Genomic DNA, 10,876 nt, shown 5'->3' on the forward strand with positions numbered 1-10,876 from the left:
GGTGGGTGGAGCCTGGCCCCCTCCCTCAGCAGAATATCTGGATTCCCAACATAAGCTTTTTTATTCTTCATCCTGGGCACCTCCTCCTACTTTAATCTGCTTTGTTCTGATCCAGTTTCCCTGCAGGACGTTTTGTTCATGCAGAGTTTCCAGCAGAGATCAAATTGGACCTGAAAGAAACACAAACAGATCCAGACACGGAGGTTCTGTTTACAGACGGGTTCTTATTAGGATGATCAATCAGTAAATCAAATTATGTGTGTGTGTGTGTGTGTGTGTGTGTGTGTGTGTGTGTGTGTGTGTGTGTGTGTGTATGTGTGTGTGTGTGTGTGTTAAGAGTTAGTTCAGTTTGTCTCACATGATTAATTTGTTGACATGTGATCACATTAACATGCAGATCCGACGTTCTTTCTGCAGCTTTTTTAATTTCTTTGACAGTTTTTTTCTGGTTCTACCTGCAGAAGCTCCGCCCACATGACATCAGTGACCTATTATTGAAAACAACAATAGAGAGGGTTTCATCCAGGACCTGATTTCTTTAGTCTTCTGGCCCCACAGACCCCCAGCGTGCTGCCTTCTGTGATCATTGGGTCTGGTCTGACTCAGCGTGAACTTGTTGAGCAGATTAAATTCAGACTCTGGACACGTGTCTCTGTGATGTGACTTTATCGACGTTGAAGGATCCGACTGGACCAGCGGCAGCTCGAGGAGTTCTGGCCGGGCCCCACTTCCAGTCCAACGCGATCTTCATGTGATGTTAATTAAAAAATGTCTGCCGCACAAACACGAAGCATGATGGGCGAGCACACCCGCCTGCTCCACACGTGCAGGCTGGGAGCAGACACCGAGCCAAAACCACCGACACGTTTCCTCAGAGTCTGACAAACTGGGAGTTGGAATGAAGAAATGATGGGGAGGAGGAGGAGGTCTGGGGGAAAAAATCCAAATGTTGGCTCATGACTCTGGGTGTATGGATCCAACACGTGGCATCACACGTGTGACAGGATGGAGACCGCCAAACACCAAACAGCAGCCGAAGCAGAAATAGGAAATATTCATGTTGTAACAGCAGCAATAAAAATGATGAAGGGCGAACGACATGAAGGGACACGGTTAAAGCAAGACCAGAGAGAGAGTTCAATTAAAGCATCAAACTCCTGTCAGAGAAAATAATCTGAAGATGAAAAAGTTCAAATATAAATCAGTTTGTTCAGCCTGCAGCACCAGACCAGAACCCACTGGGGGTTTGGTGTTAACGTTCAGCTTCATCCTCCCGTCTGCACCTTCTCAGCTTCACCAGCTAACAGCATCAGGTCGGAGGAGACACGCCCACAAAGGCCAGCAGGCTGGACCAAGTAGCATTCATTCATGTCTGCTCAGACTGCAGCAGAGGTGGACCGAGTCACCTTCGCGTCTGCTCAGACTGTAGCAGAGGTGGACCGAGTTACAGCCACGTCTGCTCAGACTGCAGCAGAGGTGGACCGAGTCACCTTCGCGTCTGCTCAGACTGCAGCAGAGGTGGACCGAGTCACCTTCGGGGCTGCTCAGACTGCAGCAGAGGTGGACCGAGTCACCTTGGTGTCTGCTCAGACTGCAGCAGAGGTGGACCGAGTTACAGCCGCGTCTGCTCAGACTGCAGCAGAGGTGGACCGAGTCACCTTCGCGTCTGCTCAGACTGTAGCAGAGGTGGACCGAGTCACCTTCGCGTCTGCTCAGACTGCAGCAGAGGTGGACCGAGTCACCTTCGCGTCTGCTCAGACTGCAGCAGAGGTGGACCGAGTCACAGCCGCGTCTGCTCAGACTGCAGCAGAGGTGGACCGAGTCACCTTCGTGTCTGCTCAGACTGTAGCAGAGGTGGACCGAGTCACCTTCGCGTCTGCTCAGACTGCAGCAGAGGTGGACCGAGTTACAGCCGCGTCTGCTCAGACTGCAGCAGAGGTGGACCGAGTCACAGCCACGTCTGCTCAGACTGCAGCAGAGGTGGACCGAGTCACCTTTGCATCTGCTCAGACTGCAGCAGAGGTGGACCGAGTTACAGCCGCGTCTGCTCAGACTGCAGCAAAGGTGGACCGAGTCACAGCCGCGTCTGCTCAGACTGCAGCAGAGGTGGACCGAGTCACCTTCGCGTCTGCTCAGACTGTAGCAGAGGTGGACCGAGTCACAGCCACGTCTGCTCAGACTGCAGCAGAGGTGGACCGAGTCACCTTTGCATCTGCTCAGACTGCAGCAAAGGAGGACCGAGTCACAGCCGCGTCTGCTCAGACTGCAGCAGAGGTGGACCGAGTCACCTTCGCGTCTGCTCAGACTGTAGCAGAGGTGGACCGAGTCACAGCCACGTCTGCTCAGACTGCAGCAGAGGTGGACCGAGTCACCTTTGCATCTGCTCAGACTGCAGCAGAGGTGGACCGAGTCACAGCCGCGTCTGCTCAGACTGCAGCAGAGGTGGACCGAGTCACAGCCGCATCTGCTCAGACTGCAGCAGAGGTGGACTGAGTCACAGCCGCGTCTGCTCAGACTGCAGCAGAGGTGGACCGAGTCACAGCCACGTCTGCTCAGACTGCAGCAGAGGTGGACCGAGTCACAGCCGCATCTGCTCAGACTGCAGCAGAGGTGGACTGAGTCACAGCCGCGTCTGCTCAGACTGCAGCAGAGGTGGACCGAGTCACCTTTGCGTCTGCTCAGACTGTAGCAGAGGTGGACCGAGTCACCTTCGCGTCTGCTCAGACTGCAGCAGAGGTGGACCGAGTCACAGCCGCGTCTGCTCAGGCTGCAGCAGAGGTGGACCGAGTCACCTTTGCATCTGCTCAGACTGCAGCAGAGGTGGACCGAGTTACCTTTGCATCTGCTCAGACTGCAGCAGAGGTGGACCGAGTCACAGCCACGTCTGCTCAGACTGCAGCAGAGGTGGACCGAGTCACAGCCACGTCTGCTCAGACTGCAGCAGAGGTGGACCGAGTCATCGTTTTGCAATTCTCAAGTAAGTTTCAAGTCGTTATCTTCACATCCCAAGTCAAGAGTCAAGTCTGATAAATTAAACTTTAAATAATTTTTTAAAGCAGCTTTGTACATTCATCTAGCCAATTTTTCATCCTTTTGTTCTGATGGCACAATAAGATTCATGTCTCACGATTAACCTGCACATATCAGACACCTACGAACGAACTCTCAACAAGTAAATATCTCTGAGGTCCTTTCCAGACATTACATACAAAAGCATTGTTGCACTTCACCAAAAGCTCTGTCTGCTGGAGACAATAAAAACAACCAACAATCCAGAGTTAATTAGCTGCCTGTTATTCTTGGAAGCTCTTGGAAAACAGGATTTAAACTAGCATAAATGCTAAAGCCAGCCACGATTATAAACGTTGTCCTGAGAACATGTTCTCACACACATACTGGCCTGCAGAGACACGTCTCTGTTTGCCTCACATGACTTTAACGTGTGTGTGTGTGAGGTGGTGGGTGGGTGGGTGGTGGCGGTGGTGGTGGTGGTGGTGGGGGGGGTGTCATGGAAGCTTTGTTATAGCCTGATTAATTAGTGCCCCCCAGCCCCACAGTGCAGAATGTCCTCTTGTGATTCTCTGAGCTTCATTTTCGCCTTCTTGTGTGGTGGTTGCTATTAGCTCCAGTCACCCTGCTCCAGGGTGTGTGTGTGTGTGTGTGTGGGGGGGGGGGGGGGGGGGGGGGGGTTCCCAGAATACAGATGAGGTATGTTCTCCACAGGTAATACTTTATCGCACACCACACAGATCAGGTGAGGATGATCCGGGTGGATAAGACACAGTTTAAAAATTCTGTTCGCTAGTGGAAATGTCTTCGGACATTCCTGAGAAATTCCTGAAATGTTCAAACATCAGGACCTCCTGGAGGTTTCTGAAGCCATGTTTGTTTTTACACTTTGATTCTGACTCGTCTGTGACGTCCTGACTTGTTTTCCTCTCTGCTGGTTTCCAGTCTGTGAGCAGAGATATGAATGCAGCAGGTAAACTAAATCATGCATGAGTGAAGAGATGAACCTGCGTTGATCTTCTGGAGCATAATTGTTTCTGTTGTTAAAGCTTCTGACAGCTGCGACCAGCGGGTTTAGACACGTTGCAGCCAACGCTCCAGGCTATGAAAGCTCAGCTTCTTCTCCTCTTTCTGTCCTTTTTTTCTTCTTTGTTTTTGAACCCATAAAGTTTGTTTTTGGCTGAAATCAGCCAAGCAGCTCCATGCCTCGTCCTCTTAAACTCCAACACTCCCACATCAAACGGCAGTGAAGCTCGACAGGCTCAAACTAATTATAAAAACACCACTATTACCAACAGACTCGCAGCCTGGAGCACAAAGTTCCCACTGAACTCTGCTAATAAGGCTAACGAGGCCCAGCAGGTGACTGTGATCTTACGGCTAAATAGCAATCAGGAACAACAGAAAACAAGTTCGTTTACTCGTGTAAATAAGCTTTAAGGACTTGTTTAAACCCTGATTTTTATCACCTGGATTTCTGATAATATAGATAATGACAATAATAAGAGTTTATGTTGCCTCCCAGTTACAAAATGATTAAAAAGACAATAAAAACGCTGATAAATATAAAACATTCAGGTTCTTTGGTGTGTTCTTACTGTGTCTAGTTTCTAATTCCATTTTTGGTTCTTTTTTAAACACAGAAAATGTTTCTCTTCACCTTGCTGACGTTTCGTTAGCGGCTGCAAACATCCTCAGAGCTGAGGCTGATGGAAGCTTTGTGCAGGGTGTGTGTGTGTGTTTTTGTGGGTGGGTGGGGGGGGGGGGGGGAACACTTCCTACTCCGTTTATCTGCGAGCAGCAGACGTTGTCGCCCTCTGCTGCCTTCTCTCCCCTCTCCGAAGATGCAGTCCCATGCGCAATCCAACGAGTAAACTCCATCGTCTCTGTTCATAGTCCCACATCCACATATCCTTATCTCTATAGCGTCTTTTATCCATCTTTTATATTTCTGTTGTTCGGTGTTTATGATCCTTGTGTTGTACCAGTCCATTATATGGTTTTCTCTTGTGCAGTGATCTGTTAAAGTTGACTTCTTTATTGTGCTTTCTGCTTCTTGTTTTGCTGCTCTTGTGTGTTTTCGACTTGTTTCTTTCTCACACTCCTTTCTATGTTCTATTGTTCGTGTGTTGAGTTGGCGTCCGGTTTCTCCTATGTATGTTTTATTGCAGAGTTTGCATGGGATTTTGTAAACGACTCCACATTTAAGTCCAGCTGGTATTTTGTCTTTTGGGTGTACTAGTCTGTTTCTAACTGTTGTGTATGGTTTTGTTGGTGTGTTTATGTTGTGTTTTTTCATTGTTGCTCTTATTTTTTCTGTTATGCCTTTGATGTATGGTAGGGTTATCACTGGTTTTGGTTCTTGTTTTTCTGGGTTGCTGGTTCTTTGCTTTGGTTGTTCTTTTCTTTCTGCTGTTGTTTGTTGTTTTTCTTCGTTTATTGCTCATGTCGGGTATCCGCAGGTCTTTAAAGCGGTGCCTAAGCAAAGAACCAGAAACCCAGAAAGACAAGAACCAAAACCAGTGATAACCCTACCATACATCAAAGGCATAACAGAAAAAATAATAGCAACAATGAAAAAACACAACATAAAAACACCAACAAAACGATACACAACAGTTAGAAACAGACTAGTACGCCCAAAACACAAGATACCAGCTGGACTTAAATGTGGAGTCGTTTACGAAATCCCATGCAAACTCTGCAATAAAACCGTCTATGGTTCTTCATTGGTGGCCCCAATTGTTTTTCTATTGTTAAATTTCAAATAAGACACTACAATGTCAAAATAATGACTACACATGTCTACGGCACTATTAGACACTCATCTATACAGTTCAGCAGTGAAAACCAGGTTTGGGCCTAAACTGCCAAGTGTAAATGTGTGTTTTGTTGTGAAGATCTGCCGTTTTATTGTGAAGGTCCCAAAGTTTTACAGGGAATTTCCTGGCTGCTGATATGACATAAACTCAGACTAAAGTCTGAAGTTTGTGTAGATTGGATCAACTTGTTCTACTGGATCTTTGTCCCGAGTCACTACAGCCAATCAGCTGTCTCAGAACCCACCCTTGTTATAGAACCCGGTGTGGTCCCAGAACCCTCGCAGCACCTGTGTCGCATCCCGGTGATGAGCTCCGAGGCCAGAGGCAGGAGAAGCCAGCAGCTCTTATATAACCTGCTTCTGCACCACAATGCTGTCTTTGTCTGCTGCCCTCGAGCCTCGGCGCCAAAGGAAAGGAAACGCCAGAACCGGCACAGAACCTCTGACAAGTTCTGAAACAGCATCTGATCTGGTCCTGTAACTGTCCATTGTACCAGCAGGAATAACAAAGCTAGTGAGGTCAGTGGTAACATCCTCTGGAGGTCCACAACTCTGTCGGACTGGTAAAGGTTCTGATGGGGATGATTCAGATCTGAAACATGGAAACAAAACCATCATGTTCAGCTCTGGACTTGTTCCAGAACCAAACCTTTAGAACTTTAAGACTTCTGGTTTAATTCTCCCACTGAGCTCTTTGGGTTTCTCTAAGTTTAGATCTTCAGCCCAGGTCCAAAAGTCCTGAGAACACCACACACTCCTCCTCGTTATGATGGCAGTTTGTGTCAAAACCAGAATGTTCTGAAGACAAATAGTCACAGTCGGATCCTCCCAGGGTTCTGACACTCTGACGGATCCGGGTCTTTCTGGTAAATCAGACTCACCGATTCCATTTCTAACGACTGTGGTTTTCTCTGACACCAAACGGGCTGAAGATCCCATGAAGAGTTTCCATTGGATCAGAGCTTCCACCTGCTCCTGTGAGGTTTGGGTCAGAACTGTCAGGACGATGGTACCGAGCCAGCTCTCAGGTGGGCGCCACAGCATGAGCTCATCACCACAGAAATAACTCGGTACTTTTTCCAAACACCTTGAACGCATTCCCAGCGCGGAGTCAGAAGTTTGGGTGGAGGCTGGAGAGGCTCCGGGTCGGACCGGACCGGAGCTGACAGAAAGAGGAAAGTTAAAAAATACAAAGAGCTCTTTGGTTTGTGTCGGTTCAGGAAGGAGGGGATGGTGACAGCACTTGGTTCTGAGACGGGTCCGATTCTGGATGATGAGGAACAGAAGGAGCATTCAGACTCTGAAGTTAGAACTGGATCGGGCTGTCAGATCCACTTTGAGCTGTAATAAGGAAACTTCATCTGGGACTCGGGAAGAAGTTCTGATCCAAATCCCTCATCGTAGATCATTATTAGTATAATTAATGTCGTCACAGAGCTAAAAAGGATCAGAGATGGAAACCAGCTAATCCTGCTGCAGCAGGTGGAAAGATTTATAAAACAAGGACCGCCGGGAAACCGGGAGCTGTTTTAGGACGACACTAATTTAGACAGCACATCCCTAACTAGTCAGATTGATCCTGAGGTTTATTTTATAGATGAATACAGCTCCAACCAGCTGATCCCTTCTTCAGTGCCTGACAGGAGAAGAGAGGCTAAAGGACAGGACTTTAGAGTCCAGGTGAAGAATCTGTTTCTGTGGAGTGTCTTCAGTCAGAAACAAATGTGCTGAGCTCTCAGTAAAGCCTTATAAATGAACCCTGTTAAACCCAGAGGAGGTTCCTGTGTGGAGGAGCGGACCTCTAACTACATGTTCTGGTCTTACAAAGCCATAAATCAGCTCCAGCTCCATCAATCACCAAAGAGAAGTTTCCACAGTGGAGGTGGAGCAGGAAAGTAGGTCACAGAGAATCTGAATGTTTCTCACCTCAGTCTGCAGCTCGCTGACTCAAACAATAAACCAACCCATCACCTCAGGTTCTCTGGCTCCAGATGTTCACACCTGCAGATCTTCAGTTAAAACCAGGTATGGAGTCTACCTGAGCTATGTAGCTCCAGAGGGGGCGGAGCATTTTCACCTGTTATAGTAAAATCTCCCTGATGTCTACAGGGACGTTCAGGTCTTGTGTAAAACAGACCCAAATGCCCTCACACACACATGATGGACGTCCTTCTACTGTGAACTTAAACAGATTTTTCTCTTGTTGAATAAATTTAAATTATAAAGATGATAAATTAATTATATTCAGAGAATACATGACTCCAAGCCTCTCTATCTCTCTCTCTCTCTCACACACACACACACACACACACACACACACACACACACACACACACACACACACACACACACCTCCAAGTAAGCCCAAACTTTTCTGTCATCTGAAATAATCCTGACCTCCTCTGTCCTCCACACACTCGGAGAGGTGACTCTTCTCCTCTCAGGAACTCAATGGCGCCACCTGCTGATCCAGAGTCTGAGCAGCTGTTAGAGGGTTCTTCTTCAGGAGGCTGGTGATGATCATCAGGAGTCCACCAGGGTTTCAGAGGAGTTTAATTACAGAAACCTGCTGATTCTGATCCTTATCTCTGGGTCAGAACCAGTAGGAACATCTGGATCAGAACACCTGTTCTCTTGCTCAGACCAGTTAGTCTGTTATTGTTGTTAAGGTCATATCGGGGGAGCTTCTGTAGAGGATCACAGTCTAGGGAGACAGCTTGTCCTGCTGACTCACACCCAGGCACCACCAGTCCGTTTAACAACAGCTGATGTTTGTGATTGCCCCTCGTCATCTCTGGTCGATGATAATGAAAAATCCATTAATAGCAGCTGCTGATAATGAATACCTGACCGTCTCTGATGTCTTCTAGTTTCCTCACTAATAAATTCTGGTTTCTGATTAGAAACGGGTTGATTCTTCATCTGAATTGGACCAATCACAGCTGGTGATGTTCAGGGAGGAGCTCCATGCACGTGGACCCCCATAATGCTGTTGGAGCTTCATGTTGTTGCAGTAGGATCCATAATGACCAGATTCAGGTCAGAGACTTTGGTCACTTTTCCTCTTTTTTTCTTTTTCTCCTCCTTTCTTTAAATGTTAACTAACTTTTTCTTCTTCACTTCTGCTTTTTAATCCACATTTAAATCACAACAAGAGTCGTCTTAAAGAGCAAGTCACCCCCTGCTTACTCCACTCTCACTTCCTGTTTGAAAAATGCAACAAATGCAGTTGCCTACACCCACACACACACAGGCTCACCGCGGCATTGTGACATCATAATGTACCAGCTAACGCCATAATGTACCTCTTAGCCAATAGCGATGGCAGAATTAAATTCAACACTGACAGTTTTAGGCAGAATATTTAAATTTGAACTAAGATGCACTAAAGTGCCAAAATATTGACTGCACTATTACTGCACATGTCTACAGCACAATTACACTTGTTTATATAGTTTATCAGTAAAATAAAGTTGATTTGGGAGTGACTTGCTCTTTAAGGCACTGTACAAAGTAAGCATTCCAACTGAATCCACTTAACAGTGCATTGAGTTCAATTAATTATTCAAACTATTTCAATTTCCCATTGAAGGAACCCAGCAGGTTGCATCGAGTCACTGACTAGTGTCTTTACAGCAATCCTCTTACTAAGCAAGCATGCAGCGACAGTGAAGAGGAAAACTCTTAACAGGAAGAAACCTCCAGAGGATCCTGGTTTCGTTTGAGCAGCCATCCGCTACGACTCACTGGGGATGGAGAAGATAGAGCAGACACACACACTTTCAGAATAGGACGAGTAGTCAAAAATAAACATCGTCATATCCTCATTTAAAGGATCATAAAGAATGAAGTCGATTGGGCAAGAACATAGGGCAGCTGGCATCAGAGGTCCATATGACTTCATCAGTGGAACTTATGAGGTGCTTAAATAGGTCAAATATTTCTCTTCATTGTGGATTTAATCTGATTATGTGACACTCGAGATTAGGGATGCCCAGATCTGATCACGTGGTTTCAGAGTCGATCGGGATCAGGCATAACTGCCCGATCCAGACTCGGATACAGGGTTCAAATTACAGGAGAGCTAAGGTTGAAAGGTCGTTGGGCTCTCCTAAAGCCCTCAACTTGCACACCCAAAGGGAGCCTGAAAAAGATCCTGTTTCTACCTACGTTTCTTTATTTATACGGACTCTCAGCGGAGACCGGGAGTCACAGAGATGATTACTCATGCGCTCCGGGCAGCTGCGTCCCTGCTTAAGTGGCCAAAAATGGATGGATGGACAATTCAGATCAGCTTCAAAACTCAGCGCTTTATCAAGGCCTTTTGGGGGTCAAGGCAAAATAGACCCCTGCTTGGTGTTTGAAGTTGAGGTGCTATTTGTTTTTATATTAGATTTTTTTATATTTGCACTAAAGTCCAAAAGTGAAGAATTTATGTTATTAATTACTTGATTGTTCAAGCTATCTCACAGAAGTGATCTGTTTGTTAAAAGAGTTGTTAAAAGTATAAATAAAGCTAATTAAATGAAATATATGAAACAGTCTGGATCTGTTTCTTTGCTTTCTTTATTCTTTTTTCATGTATCAAAAGTATCAGATCAGGACTCGGTATTGGCAGACTCTCTAAATCAAATTACTCGGACTCGAGGGCAAAGAAACCTGATCGGGACACCCCTACAAGCTAGGTAACTTTAGAGCTTGGGCGTTCCATATTCCAGTTTAAAAACAAACACTTGTACTTTGTTTCATTGACTATCAACTGAAAAGCAGTTTTTCTTTTTACCAAGAACAAAAATTCTGTTGTATTTTTTTCTGTAAGAGACACACTCTGACACATCAGGTGAAAAGTTCTGGTCTCAGCAGTGGGGAGATCAAATCTTCTACAGTCATAGGGTTAAATGGATCCACGGGTACAACTATCTGTTTGAAAAAATGTCCAAACGGATGCTGATCGGTGCTCCGTCACGAGTCTTTTCGTCAAACATCCAGACAACCCCGAGAAAATCTTCCAGGAACTCTCGCACAAACACTCTGTTGGATGGGAAC

This window comes from Nothobranchius furzeri, chromosome 3 (assembly GCF_043380555.1).
Source record: "Nothobranchius furzeri strain GRZ-AD chromosome 3, NfurGRZ-RIMD1, whole genome shotgun sequence".
NCBI lineage: Eukaryota > Metazoa > Chordata > Actinopteri > Cyprinodontiformes > Nothobranchiidae > Nothobranchius > Nothobranchius furzeri.